The 20,758-nt window shown below is 41.1% G+C and overlaps 1 long non-coding RNA gene across 1 annotated transcript; it reads left to right on the plus strand.

Moving 5' to 3' along the window:
• The first annotated feature begins 984 nt into the window (after window positions 1-984).
• On the plus strand, window positions 985-19,154 carry LOC140481020 (uncharacterized). Its single transcript, XR_011961455.1, has 3 exons — window positions 985-1,062; window positions 9,575-9,743; window positions 18,952-19,154. It is a non-coding gene; the product is annotated as an uncharacterized lncRNA (long non-coding RNA).
• Window positions 19,155-20,758: the final 1,604 nt, after the last annotated feature.

Here is a 20,758-nt window from a genome sequence, read left to right on the forward strand (position 1 = left end):
CAAAACAAATGTCAACAAGTTTCTATGTATTAAAGGTATCATAGAATATTGGAGTTGTATAGGAAAATGGTGTTGATGTAGACAATTAGCCACCATTTAGTTGAACATTGGAACAGGCTTGAGAGGACAGACTGTCTACTCTTGCTGATATTTCTATATTCCTAGTACAGAAGGAAGCATAATTTGTATAATTGAACAGTATTTGCTGAGCAACTGTGAATGTGTTAAGAAATTCACAACTAATCAATTTACGATGACAAGTCAAGATCACAATAATATGCCTCATTTGTTAGATGTTACCTAGATTTATATGCAGGGGAAAGGAATGTGTATAAGCACCACACCATCTCTAAGTTAAACAAAAACCTATGAAACAATGATTCCTGAATGCATTCTCCAAAGCATTAACCAATTAGAGTCAACTTGTCAACCAATCTGCATTCTTTTCTTGTGCAATTTAAAGTGGGTCCATTTGAAATTTGCCATTTTTGAGTCTGTTCTGATGAAAAGCTTTAACAGTCTGCTTTTTATAAGCGCAGCTGTTATCTACCTTTCATTATGATTGATGAAAATATAAACTAAGGCACATATTTTTAAGGTGCAAGGAGAAATTTTGAAAGAGGACACAAGGCAAAATGTTTTTACATGAGGAGTGATTTGTGTGTGGAATGAACTGCCAGTGGTGGAAGCAGGCACAGTTACAACATTTAAAAGCCTTTAAGGTACGTACATGAATAGGAAAGGTTTGGAGGGATACAGGCCAAACTCAGGCAAGTGGGACTAGTTTAGTTTGGGAACACGGTCAGTGTGGATTAGTTGGAGTAGTCAGGCAGTATCAGGAAGAAAGAGAAAAAGCAAAGTTAGCAATTCATGTTGATTAACACTACATCAGAAACTTTGGTTGTATATAAAATAATAGATATCAAGTCTTACTTCCAGTTAGTGATTGGTCAATAATTGAATCTGAGCATCTGGTTCAGTGTGACTTAATAAACAATTGTTTAATTTTCAGCTTGGTTTTTCTCCTACTTAAGTGGACTGGTGCAAAGTGCAACTTTCCAGGTAAGAAGAATGAAAAAGGTTTCAAAATTGTTGCAATGTTAAGAAGAGCTAAAAATGTCCTTGCTCCTGTAAAAATATTTTTAACTGATGTAAAGCTTGTGAAACAGTGTCAGAAGATTAACAATGAACAGCTTTTCATAATGATAGCTGTGTACTGCAGAACATAAATAGTTCTCTGAAGAAAAGCTGTGACTGTTAACAATTCAGTGATGTACACTATAACTTTGACACTGCATTCAGGACAATCTTTTTATTGCAATGGAAACAATAACCAAAAATTAGAAATGTTAGAAATCTGTATGATTTTAAAAACACAGGTATCAATGATGTTATTGGCAATTCACTGAGAAATAGCTTAGATCAAGACACTGACAGAAAATGAAAAGTGGGAGTAGCAAATGGATCGAGTAACATATTCAACCCCTCAAAATTGTTCTGCCATTCAATTAGACATAGCTGATCTGTACCTTACTCCAACTTGATTTCCCTCAACCCTTAATAGTCTGTCTAATTAATGTTTTTCAATCTCAGATTTCTCCCTTCGTTTGACAATGTGTGTACCTTCCGTTGAATTTTATAGGGCAGGAATAAAAGAGACTGGATAATGGTTGGAGGCATATCATCTACCTGGAGGTCTTAAAACACATAAAAATAAACAAATCCCAGGACCTGGTCAAGTGTGCCCTAGGACATTGAGTGAATTAGGGAAGAAATTGCAGGGCTGCAGCAAAGATATTTGTACCATTGATATCCATGGATCAGGTGCCGGAAGACTCGAGGATGGCTAACGTAGTATCAATACTTAAGAAAGCTGAAAGGAAAAGCCAGAGAACTACAAACTGGTGAGCCTGAGATCAGTTGTTGGAGGGGATTCTGTGAAACAGGAGCTACATGCATTTAGAAAGGCAAGAACTGATTAGGGCTAGTCAGCATGGCTTTCTGTCTAGGAAACCATGTCTTACAAACTTGATTGAGTTTAATGAAGAGGTGACCAAGAAGGTGGATGAGGGAAGAATGGTAGATGTTGTCAACATGGACTTTAGCAAGGCCTTCAGTAAGGTTCTGCATGGTAGGCTGGTTAGTAGGGTTAGATTACATGGGATCCAGGGAGAGCTAGCCAATTGGATACAAAAGTTGGTTTGATAGTAGGAGACAGTGTGTGGTGGTAGAGGGTTGTTATTCAAACTGGAGGCCTGTGACCAGCAGTTTTGCAGCAAGGATCAGTGCTGGATCCACTGTTGTTTGTCATTTATATAAACAATTTAATTGAGAATATAGGAGGCATGGTTAGTAAGTTTGTAAATGACATCAAAATTGTGGTATAGTAGACAGTGAAGAAGGCTATCTAAGAGTACAACAGGATCTTGATCAACTTGGCCAGTGGGATGAGGAATGTCAAATGGAGTTTAATTTAGATAAATGTGTGGTGTTCCATTTTGGTAAGACAAACCAGCGCAGGACTCACACATTAATGGTAGGGCCATGGGAGGTGCTATTGAACAGAGAGACCTAGGAATACAGGTATATAGTTGTTTGACAATGTTGTCACAGCTTGACAGGGTTATGAAGAAGGCAGTTGACAAACTTACCTTTATCAGTTAGAGTATGAATACAGGAGTGAGATGCCATGTTATGGCTACACAAGACATTGGTAAGGCCATATTTGGAGTACTGCATACAATTCTGCTCACCTTCCTATAGGAAGAATGCTATTAAACTGGAAAGGCTACAAGAAAGATCTAAAAGAAGATTGCTGGGGCCGGGGGTGGGAGGGGGGGGGGGGGGGGGGGGGGGGGTTGAGTTATAAGGAGAGGGTGGATAGGCTGGGAATTTTTATTTGCTGAAGCATAGGAGGTTGAGGGGTTGCCTCACAGATGTTTACAAAATCATTAGGATCATAGATAAAATGAATTTTTCCCCAGAATAACTAAAGGGCATTGGTTTAAGCTGGGAGGGGAAAGATTTAAAAGGAACATGAGCAGTAAATTTTTCATACAAAGTGGTGTATATAAGATTGAGCTGCGAGAATCATGGAGTCATACAAAATGGAAACAGAACCTAGTCCACACTGACCACAGTCCCAAACTAAAGGAGTCCCACTTGTCAGAATTTGGCCATGTTCTGCCAAACCTTTCCAATTCATGTACCTATCCAAATGTCTTTTAAATGTTGTAACTGTACCTGCATCCATCACTCCCTCTGGAAATTCATTCAACACGGTCTGTGGAAAAAATGTGCCCGCATGTATTTTTTTTCAACTTTCTCATCTAACCTTTAAAATATGCCCCTAGTTTGGAAATCTCCCACCCTAGGCCTTGATATTCATCTTATTTATGTCCCTCATGATTTTGTAAATCTCTCTGAAGTCTTGTATAGTCCAGTGAAAAAAAAGTCCCAGCCTATCAAGCCTCTCCTTATAACTCAAACCCTTCATTCTTGACAACATCCTAGTATATCCTTTCTGAACCTTTTCCAATTTAATAATATCCTTCTTATAAAATCAGAACTGCGAACAATACTCCACAAGAGGCCTCACTGACATCCTACACAACCTCAACATGACCTCCCAAATCCTATACTCAAAGATCTGACCAATGAAAGCAAGTGTACTAAACACATTCTTAACCAGCCTGTGTACTTATGATGCATATTTCAAAGAACCTGAACCCTTAAGTCTCACTGTTCAACACACTACCCAGGACCCTACCTTTAATTGTATAAAGTCCTACCCTTGTGGAAGTGGTAGGGGGGAGTATAATTACAATTTTTAAAAGATACTTGGATAAATACATGAATAGGAAAGGTTCAGATGGATGTGGGCAGAATGCAGGGAAATAGTTTATGAAATCTAGTCGGCATGGATGAGTTGGGTCAAAAGGTCTGTTTCCAAGCTATATGACTCTATGATTCTGTGACTGTGTGCTGCCAGCATGCTAGTTATTCACTTCCATGATATGTTGAGAATGGTTGCATACCCACTACTCATCGAGGATTGGCAACTTTTCTGGCTTTGATATATCACTGCATTTAGTTGTGGTCTCTCCAAAGCCAAAAGTATGCAACTAATGGCAAATTTTAAGTGGGATCAGCTGTGATCTTTGAACAGGGAGAAAGTGAAGACTGAAGTTGCTGGAGAGTCAGTCAAAAAGTGTGGTGCTGGAAAAGGCACAGCATGGAACATAGAACAGTACAGCACAGTACAGACCCTTCACCCCTTGATGTTGTGCCAACCTTTTATCCTACTCTACGATTAAACTAACTACATACTCTTCATTGCACTATCTTCCATGTGCCTATCCTCCATGTGCCTATCCAAGAGCTGCTTAAATGTCCTTAATATATCTGACTCTACCACCACGGGCAATACATTCCACGCACCCACCACTGTCTGTGTAAAGAACCGACTTCTGACATCTCCCCTAAACTTTCTCTGATCACCTTAAAATTATGCCCCCTTGTGATAGCCATTTATGCTCTGGCTATCCACTATATCTGTGCCTCTCATCATCATGTACACCTCAATCAAGTCACCTCTCATCCTTCTTCGCTCCAAAGAGAAAAGCCCTAGCTCCCTCAACCTCTTTTCATAAGACATACCCTCCAGTCCAGGAAGCATTCTGGTAAACCTCCTTTCACATTCTGAAACTTTCACATCCTTTCTCCAATGACGTGACCAGAATGGAACACAATGTCAAGCTGCATCCAAGGAGCAGGAGAGTCGATATTTCGTGCATAAGCCCTTCATCAGGAATGTGGAGGGTACAAGGGGCTGAGACATAAGTAAGCAGTGGAGGTGGGGCTATGGGGAAAGGTAGATGGGATATCGATAGGTGAATACAAGTAGGAGATAATTGTGAAAGATCAGTGCGGAGCAGATGATTGTGAAGGAAGTTGGACATTTAGCACAGGCAAAAGGGGAGCATTGTGTTGGAAGGTTGGATCTGGGATGAAGTGGGAGGGGTAGGGAGATTTGGAAACTGTTGAAGTCAAGGTTGATGCCACGTTGTTGTAGAGTCCCAAGGCAGAAGATGAGGCATTCTTCCTCCAGTTGGCGGGTGGTTTTGATTTGATGGTGGAGGATGTCCAGGTCTTGCATGTCATTGGGGGATTGTGAGGGGGAATTGAAGTTGGTTGGCCACAGGGTGGTGGAGTTGTTTGGTGCGTGTGTCCTGGAGTTATTCCCTGAAGTGCTCCATAAGTTAGTGCTCCGTATCCCCAATGTAGAGGAGATCACATCGAGAGTGACAGATGCAGTAAATGAGATGGGTGGATGTGCAGGAATTCTTTGCTGGATTTGAAATAGTCTTTTAGGGCCTTGGATGGAGTTGAGGGGGGAGGTGTGGGCACAGGTTTTGTTCCTCCTGCGGTGGCAGGGGAAAGTGCCAGTTGTAGAGAATGGGTTGGTGGGGAGCGTGGATGTAAGCTAGAATGGCCTTTGCGAAATTCAGATAGGGGTGGGGAGGGAAATATATTTTTGGAGGTGGGGTCTGACTGTTGGTAATGATCCAGAGATTCTTGGGGTGGAATGTGACGACCTGGCGAGTTCTACCCTTTCTGAGGTTGGGGCAAGTGGTTTTTGGGGGCGGGGGTATGGGAAGTGAAGGAGATGTGATGGAGGTCATTTTTGATCACATGGGAGTGGAACTTGCAGTTCTTGAAATAGGAGGACATCTGGGATGTCCTGGAGTAGAATTTCTGCCCCTGGGAACAGATATGGCAGTGGCAGAGGAATTGGAATTAGGGGATCGCGTTTTTACAGGAGAGAGTGTGGGAGGAGGTGTAGTCAAGGTAGCTGTGGGAGTTAGTGGGTTTAAAATAGATGTCCATGTTGAGTTGGTCACCAGAGACAGCCATGTGGAAATTCTACTTACTTTTCTCTGCTCAGAGAGAATGTAATGTATCCCATCTACCCCATGCTTCCACCCTCCCCCTTGGCATTAAGAGCTTCACTCACATGCTTTGGATGACAATGTCTGGCAAGCTGGGATGTTGCCTGCTCCAGCCTGGAAAGATCCCTACTGTAAGAAGTTCATGAACATTGTCGCAATACACAGACATTCAATACACAGTTCTCATCCAATCCAGAGGCTGCAGCTCGGCCTGTAACAGCCAGCAGGTTTCAGTAAGCATGCCTTTCATACAACTGAAGAAGCTGCTTTCCCTATTTAAGGCAAAAGGAATCTTCCCAGAATACCTGAGGTGGCTAAAACCTCCAACTGATAGCCTTCTCCTATGTTACCTCTTCTCCATCTCCCTCTCACAGTGCAGGACAAGGTGACAGATAACTACAGCACTTGTGACTGGGAGCAAATGGCTGAACATAAACCCTTGAAGATAGAAACAAAGGCCATGCCATATGCCTGTTGATGTTAGCATCTTTAAATAATACTTGGGGAAAAAAAAAATTCATACCCTCTCTCAGAACTCAGAACCAGTGGAAAGCAAAAAGCACCTCACTAGAAATGCAATGATGGTGGGTTAAACTAGACAAGTGTTGGGATGGGGGCTTGTAGGTGAGTTGCACAGTTCCTGTTGCTGAATGTTGAATGACCAGCTTGCTTTTCATACTTCCTACACATGCTCCCATTGCCCACCTTAGCACTCTTTACTGTCTGGTGTGGGTCATCCAATGTAGACCCTGTTTTGGGATCAACTTAGTCATACAATCATACAATCCCTATACTGTAAAACAGGCCATTCAGCCCATTGAGTTCATTCTGACCCTCTGAACAGCAGCCAATCCAGATCCTCTCCCCACTTCATAACCCTGCATTTCTTCGGAAGATTCAAATGAGTAAAATTATTGCATTATTTATGAATATCATGTCTATGAAAGGCAGCAAGACTTATTTCGACTATTGCTCGCAAATTCAGTAAATGCAATTTTTGAAATAATTAGTATCGTAAAATGGGTGGAAGGAAAAGTTCAGGAGCTCCTTTTTTGATTCTAATCACCCTCATTTCACCTGGTGACAATCCAGGTCATCAAATGCTCAGAGGGGCACTGTTAAACTGCTTGAGCACTTTATAAATGAAGGCAGTGCTTTTTTTTTTGTTCCCTTAATTGAAAGTGTTCCCTCGATCTCAACATGATTCAGCCTGGGAATTGAGCTTTACGTACTTGCCTTTCCCATGGTAGAGCAGCAGTGTTTGCAGCCCTAGGCAACGTGCAGTGTAATTCTTTTACTGTCAACTATCAATGCGTCTTTAAGATAGCAGTCTAATTTCTACTTTTGGTCTCTTAGAGATACAAAGTATAACTAAGAAAATTAAAGGAGCAGACATTTGGTGATCACGATAGAGGGTGGTGTGTGTGTGTGTTGGCAGTGCTGATTTAGATAATGTAACATTCTAAGTGCTTCAGCAATTGTATACCACTTGAAAGGTATGACTCAGAGGTGACATTACAGAAAAATGGACACTTAACGGACTGGTTGAACTACACAATCTGTCATCCTGACTACTGCAGATCGTACATCAAATAGGAAGAAAAAAGGACAGTAATCAAAAATCTGCTGATAGAATTCAAGTGTTGCTCAGATGGATACAAACACTGTCATTTGCAATGCCTCTAAGGAGTTTTTATGCCTCGTAAGACACAACAAAATAGAAAAGTAATCTCCCCTTATTCTTGAATTCCTGAAAGATGCACATAAAGAGAATAGGGTTGACAAGATAAATTGTCATGTAGATTCTGACGTTCAAAACATTTTCTATATTTAAAAAAGGTCAAAAACAATTTTTAAGTGGAACTGTGTTTCAACTATGTTTTTTTTTCTCACCTATCCCCCTTTGTTATTTTTCCATCGCAGAAGATGTTACTATAGGAACCAGGAGGTGAAAATTTTAAAATAATTTTTCATCCATGAAATAGTCATAAATTCATTTCCCAGGGTCTGTTACATCACAGTTCACCATATACGATGACATTCTCCGTAATTTATATTCTTACTAGCATTTTAAGTCCACAGCATGTTCTTTCATTGTATGAGTAAACTAAACACACATAAGTAGAAAGCATTGACAAGATACCCATTTTCCTTTTGGCAGACACAAGCTGTTTACTGTCAGTCAGGGCAATCAACTGAGGATTTTAAAAATCACATCTAATTTTTAATTGATAAATACCCTCACTAAATGAGCATTAATTCATACAGAGCAGAAAACATCTCAGTTCTAATAAATAAGCACTACCACTGTTTGGCGATTGTGTGTGTCTGCGGGGGTGGGGGAAGGGGGTGGAGAGAGAGAGAAAGTGGAAACATTCCAGTTCTTTGCAAGAACAATCCAGATCGACAACACTGCTTTGTACTCCTCCCACAAACTTGCATCTTCCTTTTATTTAGAAGCTTATTTAAAATATTATTATAATTTCAAATACTTATTTAATTTTCTCATAAACAGTGAGATAGAATCCACCTAACCCCTCCCAACTCTCATAATGAGAATTTAAAATTAATGGCCCCCTTTTCCAATCACTATCAAAATCTTTATTACATCACCTAACTCCAATGGAAATAGTCTTAGTATCTGAAGCATCTTCCCGTTATGTTGGCTCCCATGTCTTATGTTCTTTCCCTGAATCAGCAATACAATCTTAATGAAATAAATGTTGTTTCTTTAAGAAAGCACCCAAAATGCTCTCAACTCACGGTTGCCTCTTCAAGATTTATATGTTGCCTTTCTTTACATTTCATGTCCCCACTTAGAAAGCCTAAAGCCCTTGACCATGTTTATCAGTGGAAGAGCAAGGCCAAATTCACAACTAAAGTATTGCATGCAGTTCTGGAATCTACATTATCATATTTTCACTCAAAGGATGGAAATCTGGAACCCACTGCCTGTAATGAGGCAGAGACACTCATAACATTTTATAAGTATTTTGATATGCACTTGTGATGCCAAGGCATGCAAGGCTATGAGCCTAGTGCTGGATGGAAAGTGGGATTAAAATAGTTATGTGGTTATTTAAGACCAGTACAGAGCCGTTTTCCGTGCTGTTGGCCTGTAGGACTCTGTAAAGTGCATCCTGTGCATAAAAGGCAGGATAAATCCAAACTAACTAATTAATGCTATATTTAGGATATTCTCTATCATCAGCCAAAATGATGGAAGGTGCCATCTTTTTTCCCTTCATTCACATTTTTTCTTCTTTCACTGCTTTTTTTTTCTTAATTTAATCTCCTATCGAGGTGAGGTTTGAGTTTGTGTGCATGCAGGAGATGGTCAAGGAGGAGATTAAACCACTACAGGGCAGGCGAGCACAATATGGCGGCGAGAGAGGACCCCATTACTAATGGCAGTCATTCCGAGTAGCGAGTTACCTTTGTACACAAGATGGCACTAGAAGTGGTAATTTGTAAACTTTCCACTTTAAATGTGAATATATTTGACAATAAACCTAATTCAATTAGACAGTGCTATCAAGGGGCACTTTCTCTTCAATAATATGATCAATAGCTTCATTTTTGGTTCCACCAGGTTCATTCAGTTCTTCTTTATGTCATTACAGCCTGGAGCAAACAAGGAACAGAGAAGCTGAAATCCTGTGGTGAGGAGAGAGTGACTGCTCTTACCATCAAGATGCCCAAATAAAGTTGTAATCAATGGGAATCATGGGGTCTCTTTCTACTCATTGGATTCATACCTAGCACAAAAGAAGGTCGTTGTGGTTGTTGAAGGTCAGTCATTCCAATCGCAGGACATTTTTGCAGGAATTCCTCAGGGTACAGTACTGGGCCTAACCATTTTCAGTTGTTTCATCAATGACAGTTCCTCCATCATATGTTCAGAATAGGGATATTCATTGATGGGTGTGCACTGTTGACCATTATTTGCCACTCCTCAGGCACTGAAGCAGCCCTTATCCAGATGTAGAAATACTGGGAATGCAGCCAGTCCTGGGTTAATAAGTAGTAAGGCACATTTACTCTACTCTAATGCGAGTCCATTGTTATCTCAAACAAGAGAGAATCTAACCATCAGGTCAGGACTGTCAATAGCATCATAATCACTAAATCCCAGAGTAATGTAGGCTCCTCATTGCATTGGGATTGTCTGTAGTTGAAGCAGTGGCTGCCACTAATGGCACTGCTGGAATTACAAAGCCTCTATCCATTCCCTTGACAATCTATTTTCTAAAGTGGGCTTTAATCTGAAAAAGTGACTTAATGAATTAAGTTATTCACACCTGGCTCAGTTCTGAAGAAGAATTAAATCAGGCTGGAACTGTTGACTCTGTTTCTCTCCTCAGATGCTGCCAGACCTGCTGACTTTCTCCAGCACTCTGTGTTTGTATCAAGTTGATCAAGTTCACTTGTTTGGGTCTCAGCAGCAATTTTGAGATCCCCTCTTCATCTCGTCACATTGGTGCTGTAGTCTTTGTAATCACCATTATGTGTTTTGACTGTACTTTAACCATCTTTCTTCTGTCAATTTGGTTCCAATTACCAAAATTTATCACCTCACACATATTAGGTCTCACCAAATCTCCTGTTTTCTTAAGACCTGACCTTTCCAAACTCCAATGACTTCTCTTGAGGATTATTGTCCTTGCAATAAATCACTCGATGATCTCATTCCACACAAATTGTTAAGTGCTTCTGAGTTTAAATCCTTACATACTCATGCAATATCAGTTTTCTTTTATCATTGTTTATGGAATCATTATGGAATCATCTTTGTTAAAAAGAAATATTGCATTTGGCTAATTTTACATTAATACGAATAAGTATAATAGCATTGCCTGTTTTGAACTATGATGAACTACAATGCATCTTCAGGTCTAATGCATTCCAATGTGTTTAATTGGATGTTTTTGTAAGGCATACAAATAGAGTCATACAGCACGGAAACAGACTCTTTGGTTCAACTGATCCATGCCAAACATAATCCCAAACTAAACTGGTCCCACCTGCCTGCTCCTGGTCCATATCCCTCCAAACGTCTCTATTCATGTACTTATCTAAGTGTCTTATAAACATTGTAAATGTGCCCACATCCACAACTTCCTCAGGAAGTTCATTCCTCACGCCAAGCGCACTTTGTGTAAAAAACAAATTGCCCCTCATGTCTTTTTTAAATCTCCCTATTCTCTCCTTAAAAATATGCCTCCTAGTCTTGAAATCCCCATCCGACTGAAAAGACACCCACCTTAACCCTATCTACAGTATATCCCTATGGTTTTATAAGCCTCTGGATTTCACCACTCAATCTCCTATGCTCCAGTGAAAAAAGTCCCAGCCTTTCTTTATAACTAAAATCTTCCACACCCAACAACATCCTGTAAAATCTTTTTTGAGCCCTATCTAATTTAATAATATACTTCCTATAACTGGACGACCAAAACTGGACACAGTACTCCAGTATTTGCCTCACTGATGTCCTGAACAACCTCAAATTGACTTCCCAATTCTTATACCCAATGCTCTGAGCAATGACGGCAAGTGTGCTGAAGGCTTTTTTAATCACCCTGTCTATATGTGACACAAACTTCAAAGAATTATGTACATGAACCTCTCGGTCCTTCTGTTCTCCAAAAACTACCCAGTTTTCAACAGTAACTTTAAAGTAAAGCTTTCTGTCAATTTTTTTAGTTTTGCTGAGCACGCAAAGGTCAAGCCTTGGTTCTTCGGGTATGATGCTAATAGCACCTTGGTTGTCGATTTATCCCAATGCAGGCAATTATTTTCTGAAGAAACTTATGCCATTTGGGGTTTCAAGAGCAGAAACACCTGGGCATGCATATTCACAAATCCTTAAAGTTAGCAGGGCAATTTACAATGGCACTTTTTAAGGAAATGCATGGGACTTTTAAGTGTGTAAATAAGGGCATTAAGTGCAAAGTTTTATTTTTGATGGGTGAAATGGTCTCTTTCTGTGATTGCTCAATGACATGGCACTTTAAATGAATCATTTTATTTGCAGCGCTTTGGAATCTATATGAAATACATGGTAAAACAATAACAAAGGCATCTTTTGATTTACTTACTTTTCTGCTCGACAATCAAAATTTATAATTTAAACCTGGAACACTCTTTGCTGTAGAATCTCTTTCAATATTTTTGCTTTCCAAACCATTTCACCTGTTAGACCTTCATCATCCCCTTCCTTGTCTATTTAAAGTGAGAATTAACTGTCAAAGGTGCTGTCATGAACATAGAGAGCTATGGTGTTTATATTATCACACCTTTTTGTTTATTAAATGCAGATGAAGAAAAACTCAATATCAGCTGTCAAGTTTGGTCATCCCTGAACTATCATTCCATTAATGTTAATGATTGCATTTTGACCCCTAAGTGTCTGATGCAATGTTACTTTTATATCGAGGATAATGATAGGGTATGAAGACCAAACATATTCAACTCACCTTTCTGCTGATTTCATTGCCATGCATGACTTTCTTTCTCGTACAATCTCCTGAGAGCAGCAAAGACAAACCACGGAGGCTTGTGTCATCAGTTCAGCAATCATGTGTCAAAAACTCCTTTGTTCCTTTAGTATGTACATTTCCCAGGCTTGGAGTCACAGCTGATGATGAACAGCATTGAACTGATGGCTTACTGTGGCTGAAAATTCCCCCGACTGGGCTTAAGGCTCTACTTCAGTATTAAGCTTTCAGCTTTTGTGGGGATCTGCATTGATGAAGTAACCCAGAGAGGAAATCTGAATGAAAATTGCCTTGAAGAAGCTATAAGTGGCTCACAGCCAAGCATTACATTTTGTTTATAAAGAGTGGTGACATAGAACAAAGAACAAAGAAAATTACAGCACAAGAACAAGCCCTATGGCCCTCCAAGCCTGCGCCAATCCAGGTCCTCTATTTAAACCTGCCTCCTATTTTCTAAGGGTCTGTATCCCTCTGCTTCCGGCCCATTCATGTATCTGTCTAGATACATCTTAAATTATGCTATTGTGCCCGTCTCAAACACCTCCGCTGGCAATGAGTTCCAGGCCCCCACGACCCTCTGCGTAAAGAACTTTCCACACAAATCTCCCTTAAACATTTCCCCTCTCGCCTTGAACTTGTGACTCCTCGTAATTGAGTCCCCCACTCTGGGAAAAAGCTTCTTGCTATCCATTCTGTCTATACCTCTCATGATTTTGAGGATGTCAATCATGTCCCCCCTCAACCTCCATCTTTCTTATGAACATAATCCTAATCTATTCAATCTCTTGTCATCACTAGCATCCTCCATACCAGGCAATGTCCTGATGAATCTCCCCTGCACCCTCTCCAAAGCATCCACATCCTTTTGGTAATGTGGTGACCAGAACTGTTTGCAGTATTCCAAATGTGGCTGAAACAAAGTCTTATACAACTGTAACATGACCTGCCAGCTCTTGTACTTAATACCCTGTCCGATGAAGGAAAGCATGGCATATGCCTTCTTTACCACTTTATTGACTTGCGTTGCCACCTCCATTGTATCTGGACACCCAGATCTCTCTGTACATCAATTTTCCCCATGACTTTTCCATTTACTGTATAGTTTACTATTGAATTGAATCTTCCAAAATGCATCACCTCGCATTTGTCCAGATTGAACTCCATCTGCCATTCCTCCAGCCAATTCTTCAATCTATCTATGTTCTGCTGCATTCTCTGACAGTCCCCTTCACTATCTGCTTAGCCACCAATCTTAGTGTCACCTGCAAACTTGCTAATCAGACCACCTATACCTTCCTCCAGATCATTTACGTATATCACAAAGAACAGTGGTCCCCCACGGATCCCTGTGGAACATCACTGGTCACAGTTCTAATTTTGAGAAACCTCCTTCAACTGCTACTCTCTGCCTCCTGTTGCCCAACCAGTTCTCTATGCATCTAGTTTGTACACCCTGGACCCCATGCAGCCTCACTTTCTCCATCAGCCTACCATGGGGACCCTTATGAAATGGCTTACTGAAGCCCATGTATATGACATCTACAGCACTCCCTCATCAATCAACGTTGTCACTTCCTCGAAGAATTTGACTAAGTTGATGAGACATGACCTTCCCTGCACAAAACCATGCTGCCTATCACTGATAATCCTATTTTCTCCCAAATGGGAATAAATCCTAGCCCTCAGTATCTTATCTAGCAGCTTTCACCACTGATATCAGGTTCACCAGTTTACAATTACCTGGATTATCCCTGCTACCCTGCTTAAACAAGGGGACAACATTAGCAATTCTCCAGTCTTAATTCCTCATTTCCTGATATTCTTCCAAAGTTTTGTCTGTTTTCAGTCACCTATACCTTATGTATGCTTCCTTTTTCCTCTTAGCTAGTCTCACAATTTCACCTGTCATCCATGGTTCCATAATCTTGTCACTTCTATCCCTCAGTTTCACAGGAATATATCTCTCCTGAATTCCAATCAACCTCTCTTTAAAAGTCTCCCACATATCAAATGTGGATTTACTCTCATGCAGCTATTCCATATCCACATTCCCTCACTCCTGCTCAATTTTGATATAGTTGGTTTTCCCCCAGTTTAGCCCTCTTCCTTTAGGACCACTCTCATCTTTATCCATGAATATTCTACAACTTACAGAATTGTGATCTTTATTCCCAAAGTGATCCCCTACTGAAACTTCAACTACCTGGCCGGGCTCATTCCCTAAACCAGGTTCAGTACAGCACCTTCCTAAGTTGAACTATTTACATACTACACCATAAAACCCTCCTGGGTGCTTCTTACAAATTCTGCTCCATCCAGACCTCTAATACTAAGTGAATCCCAGTCAATGTTGGGAAATTTAAAACCTCCTGTCACCACCAATCTGTTACTCCTACATCATTCCATAATATGTTTACATATTTGTACCTTTATCTCACATTCACTTTAGGGAGGCCTGCAGTACATCCCCAACATTGTTACCGCACCCTTCCTATTTCTGAGCTCTGCCCATATTGCCTCATTGCTCGAGTCCTCCATAGTGCCCTCCTTCAGCACAGCTGTGATATCCTCTCTGGCCAGTGATGCAACTCCTCCACCCCTTTTACCTCCCTCTCTATCCCGCCTGAAGCATCAATATCCTGGGATATTTAGTTGCCAGCCATGCCCTTCCCTCAACTAAGTCTCAGTAATAGCAATAACATCATACTCCCAGGTGCTAATCCAAGCCCTAAGGTCATCTGCCTTATCTACTACACTTCTCGCATCAACACAAATGTATTTCAGATCACCAGTCCCTTTGCGTTCATCATCTGCTCCCTACCTACTCTTCCCCTTAGTCATGCTGATTTAATTATCTATTTCCTTACAGGCTTTAGTTACTACCTCATTACTGTCCACTAACCTGCTCATTTGGTTCCTATCCCCCAGCCACATTAGTTTAAACCCTCCCCAAAGCACCCCAAGGACATTAGTTCCAGTTCAGCCCAGGTGCAGACCGTCCAATTTGTAATAGTTCCATGCCCTCCAGAACCAGTCCCAATGTCCCAAAAATCTGAAGCATTGCCTCCTCCACCATCTCTCAAGCCACTCATTCATCCTACCTATTCTTCATTTCCACTCTGACTAGCACATTGTACTGGGAGCAGTCCTGAGATTATGACCTCTGAGGTCCTACTTTTTAACTTGGCTCCTAATTCACTAACTTCTGCTTGTAGGACCTCATCCCATTTATTACCTGTGTCATTGGTGCCTATACACACCATGACAGCTGGCTGTACACCCTCCACCTTCAGAATGTTCTGCAGCCAATCTGAGACATTGCTGACCTGAGCACCTGGGAGACAACGTAACCATTTGGGAGTCTCATTTTCGACCACAGAACCATCTATCTACAATTGAATCCCCTATGGCTGTTGCCCTTCCACTCTTTATCCAGCCCTTCAGTACAGCAGAGCCAGCCACAGTGCCGTGAACCTGGCTACTACTGCCTTCCTGGGTGAGCCATCTCCCCCAACAGTATCCAAAACAGTATACCTGATATGGAGGGAGATGACCACAGGGGGACACCTGCACTGCCTTCCTGTTCTTTCTCTGCTTTTGGTCATCCATTCCCTTTCTCCCTTAGCAATCCTAATCTGCGGTGTGACAAACTCACTAAATATGCCAACCACGACCTGCTCAGCATCGCATCTGCTCCATAGTGAGTCCACCCGCAGCTCCAGAGCCACCATACAGTTTAACAAGAGCTGCAGTTGGACATAGTTCCTGCATATGAAGGAGCCAGTGACATTAACTGTGTCCTTGAGCTCCCACATTGAGCAAGAGGAGCATAACACCGGTCTGAGATCTCCTGCAGTTTTTACTCTTAAGCTTAACTTAGTCCAACTATAATATCAAATAATAGATAAATAAAAAAAGAGTTACCAATCACACGATAAAAATTAAATAGAAAACTTTATCTTACCACACCACAGAGTCTTTTTGTTTGGTTAGAGGAGGAGATGGGTGGGAGAAACTACACATGTAGCATCTCAGGTTAAGCCACTGCCCCAAATATATCCGTTCACTCACCTTCCCAGAGTGCAAGTCGACCGCTCCCACTCAGCTCCCCACTCTCACTGCTCCCACAGCTGCTGAAAATGGAGGCCGCTGACTTTCGAGGTAAATCCTTTTAGATGGAAATTTACCTTTCAGTAGTCTTTATGAAGTCTTTTCCCAGTCTTTATGAATACTAAAGCAGTTTGAATGCTTTAGTCTTCAGGGCTTGCTCTATTTGGTCTTGCTCTGGTCCCTGAGAAATTTGAGACACTGCTGAAGGATGGATCTACAGCAAGAACGTTGTCTTCAGAATCACAGAATAATTCACCTCTGATCTGTTACAATTCCTTGCCAAATGACATCCACAATTTCATAACAAATTACTTTTTCTTCATGGTGGTAAAAACAATGACTGCAGATGCTGGAAACCAGATTCTGGATTAGTGGTGCTGGAAGAGCACAGCAGTTCAGGCAGCATCCAAGTAGCTTCGAAATTTGCCCGAAACGTCGATTTCGAAGCTACTTGGATGCTGCCTGAACTGCTGTGCTCTTCCAGCACCACTAATCCAGAATACTTTTTCTTCATACCCATTTTAAAAGCCATTTTGAAACTTCCACTTGACTACTGACTTGAAGCAGAGTGGAATTTTTAATTGGCATTTGTACAATTAGAAAGAAATCTTTGAATACTAACATCGCTTGTTACAGCTGGACTTAAAAGGATGTGTAATATTTTAGTTTAGGTTAATCAGAAGTGAGAAAAAAGCTTCTAGCTATTATAGCATGTCAGAATATTATGTAACAGAATTAAGCTACACACAGTGTAGAAAAGAAGCAATGAGATTTGATTTCAGTAACAGGAACGGTAAATGTGTGACACTTGGAAGTTAAAGCTACTGTAATTATTTTACATTGCTGTTTGCAAAGAATTTAGAAGAAATGTGCTCTATCTCTTAAATTCTGCCATTTACAGTATGAAAATAGTTCTGTTTTAAATATTTTTGTTACATTTGTGTTTTGAACTGAAGGGGACCATTCTTCTGGTGGAAGCATATTTTTACTTTCAATGAACAGATATAATTAATGATGAAAATAACATAGATGCTCCTGAGTGCTGACATAGGAACATAAAAACAGGAGTAAATCAGTCAGCCCATCAAATCTGTACTGCCATTCTAAATCATGGCTGATCATTTCCTCAATGACATATTCCCATCTTATTTCCTTACTCCTTTTGTCAATTGTCTCCATAAAACCATTGATTCTTGCCTTGAACCTGCTCAATGATTGAGCATCCTCAGCTCTCTGGGCTGGAGAATTCTAAGGAGTCACCATCATCGGAATGAAGACATTCCTCTTGATCTCAGTCTTAAATAACTTGCCTCTTGTCCTGAGAATGTAAACATGCTCTGTACAAATTATGTAAAAAGTAAGAGGAATCATGGCGTAGAACCTGGTACAAAGAACAGTTAGTAGTGGTGAAAGAGAAAATGACATGTTAAATAGATGTAAATGAAGGCACGGAAGTAAGATAATGGGTCTTCTCTATTAAGAACAAAGAAAAATAAGTTACAAACAAGACAAAGCTGTTCTGAGTTTTGAGGGTGAGGGTGGAGGAAAGGAGAGAATGCAAGAAAAATGAAGATAGACATAATGTAGTCAATTTCTGAAATTATGAAGTCAATATTAAGACCATTTGGGATATAAGTAAAGTCCATAAGGGGAATATAGAGTCTTGCTCTTCAAGCTTGCATTGTGCTTCGTTGGAGCATTGCGGCAAGTCTAGAACAGAAATGTGAGCATGACAGCAAGATGGTTTATTAAAATGGCACACGACTGGGAGGTCAGGATTTTTGCTGTGGATGGAGTGGAAGTGTTGTTCAGTGTGATCACTCAGTCTGCATTTGGTCTTATCAATGTAAAGGAGATTGTACCATTATCAACTCCATTGATTTTGTACTCGGCCTCTGCACCATCTGTCCTTCTCCTCTGCCCCTGTGAAAAGGCTAAAGTAAATATTTTCCAGCACCTTTCAGTTCTGTTGAAGAGTCATACTAGATTTGCAACATTAACTCTGTTTCTTTCTCCACATGATGTGGAGGTGCCAGTGTTGCACTGGGGTGGGCAAAGTTAAAAACCACACAACACAGGTGATAGTCCAACAGGTTTATTTGAAAGTATAAACTTTCAGAGTGTTGCTCCTTCATCAGGTAGCTAGTGGGGCAGAATCATAAGACACAGAACCTATAGCACTACACTACTACATAATTTATACTACTATAACTTCCAGATCCAATGTTTCTGCCCCCCACTAGCTACCTGATGAAGGAGCAGTGCTCAGAAAGCTTGTTCTTCCAAATAAACCTGTTGGACTGTAACCTGGTGTTGTGTGATTTTTCAATTTCTCCACAGATAGTGCTAAACCTGTTGACTTCCTCTGCCATTCTCTCTATTTGTTTCAGGTTTCCAGCATTGCAGTATTTTGCTTTTGTCAGAGGCAAGGAATCCTGCAGCAATTTGCTCACGTCTTGACTGTCTCAAGCCTGTCCACCATTCACAACATGCAAGTCAGGAATGTGGAGCAATGCCCCATGTTTGTAGGAATAAGTGCACTTCCAACAACACTCTCAAGGAGTTTAGCACTGTTCAGGACAAAACAGACCACTTAACTGGCATCACATCTGCAAGTATTCACTTTCTCCACCATCAGTGAACAGTACTAGCAATGTGTACATGATAGACTGCAAAAATTCTGCAAGCGTCCTTAGATTGCCCCTTCTAAACCAATGACTACTTTCATCTAGAAAAGCAATGGCAGCTGACAGATGAGAGCACCTGCAAGTTCCCCTTCAAGGCATTCACCATCTTGGCTTGGAAAAGTACCACCATTCCTTCAGTTAAAATCCTGCAACTCCCTCCTTACCTTTGTGAGTCTATGTACACCAAATGGATTGCAGCAGTTCAAGAAGTTAATTCTCCCCCACCTTCTCAATGGCATTTATTATGGGCAATAAATGCCCAATGGAGCCCACATCCCATAAAAATAAATGCCCAGCCAGTGAATCTGCCAAATAAATAATTTCTTTAAAAGATTGAAAATTGCATTCTTAAAAGCCCTTCATTTAATATCTTAGATGACCTCCTATTTCAAGGTCATAATTTACCCACCCATGTGATCAACAATGCCCCCCCACCCCACGCATCTTCTCCACTACCAGTCACCTTCACCCTTGAACCCCACACCTCCAACAGCAATAAGGATATAACCCACTGGTCCTCACTTTCCACCACACTAATCTCCAGATATAGCGCATTATCCTCCACCATTTCTGCCACCTATAATCTGACCCCGCCACCAGAGATATATTTCTCTCCCCACCCTTATATGCATTCCGCAGAGACAATTCCCTCAGTGACTCCCTTGTGAGGTCCACATGCCCACCACCCCCTCACCTCCGTCCAAGGCCCTAAAGGATCTTATCACATCCAGCAGAGATTTTCCGGCACGTCCACCCACCTCATCTACTGGGTCTGTTGCTCTCGATGTGGTCTCCTCTACAGCGGGGAGACAGGATACCGACTCGTGGAGAGTTTAGGGGAACAGCCCTGGGACATACGCACCAAAAAATCCCACAGCCCTATGGCCAACCACTTCAACTCCCATTCCCACTCTGCCAAGGTCATGCAAGCCCTGGACCTCCTCTATCACTAAATCCAAGTACCCAACAACTGGAGGAAGAACCCATCATCTTCCACTTTGGAACCCTTCAAGTGGAAACTGAGTTATGAGCTAGATCATTTTTGGGAACTCGTGTACCTCTTGTTTGGTTTGTCTGGACTGCCTGGCAATCCCCCAGTCCTTGTATGCCTGCATATTTTTAATTTGGACTTGGTTGGACAAAGTTAAACATCAAACAACACCATGTTAAAGTCCAAATAAACTTGTTAGGACTATAACCTGGTGTCATTTGAATTTTAACATTTAATTTGCAGTATGACCACATCCCAAAATGCACCATCTCTGCATCTCTCTACCTTGCGGATGCAGAACAATGACTACAACTGTCACTCATTTTCCAAAACTCAAGAGTTCAAGCTTGTGTATACAGTATCACATCGCGCAGATTTTGTTCCCCTCAGAACATGGTGCGTCTACAAGCTCCCACATTCCACAGGCTGTACATTCCACTCAGCTGAGCTATCCTTTCACATTTTAACTGTGCTGACTGTTGATTAAATGTAGAATATCTTACCAGTTACTTCTGCTGC

Source organism: Chiloscyllium punctatum, chromosome 9 (genome assembly GCF_047496795.1).
Source record: "Chiloscyllium punctatum isolate Juve2018m chromosome 9, sChiPun1.3, whole genome shotgun sequence".
Classification (NCBI taxonomy): Eukaryota; Metazoa; Chordata; class Chondrichthyes; order Orectolobiformes; family Hemiscylliidae; genus Chiloscyllium; species Chiloscyllium punctatum.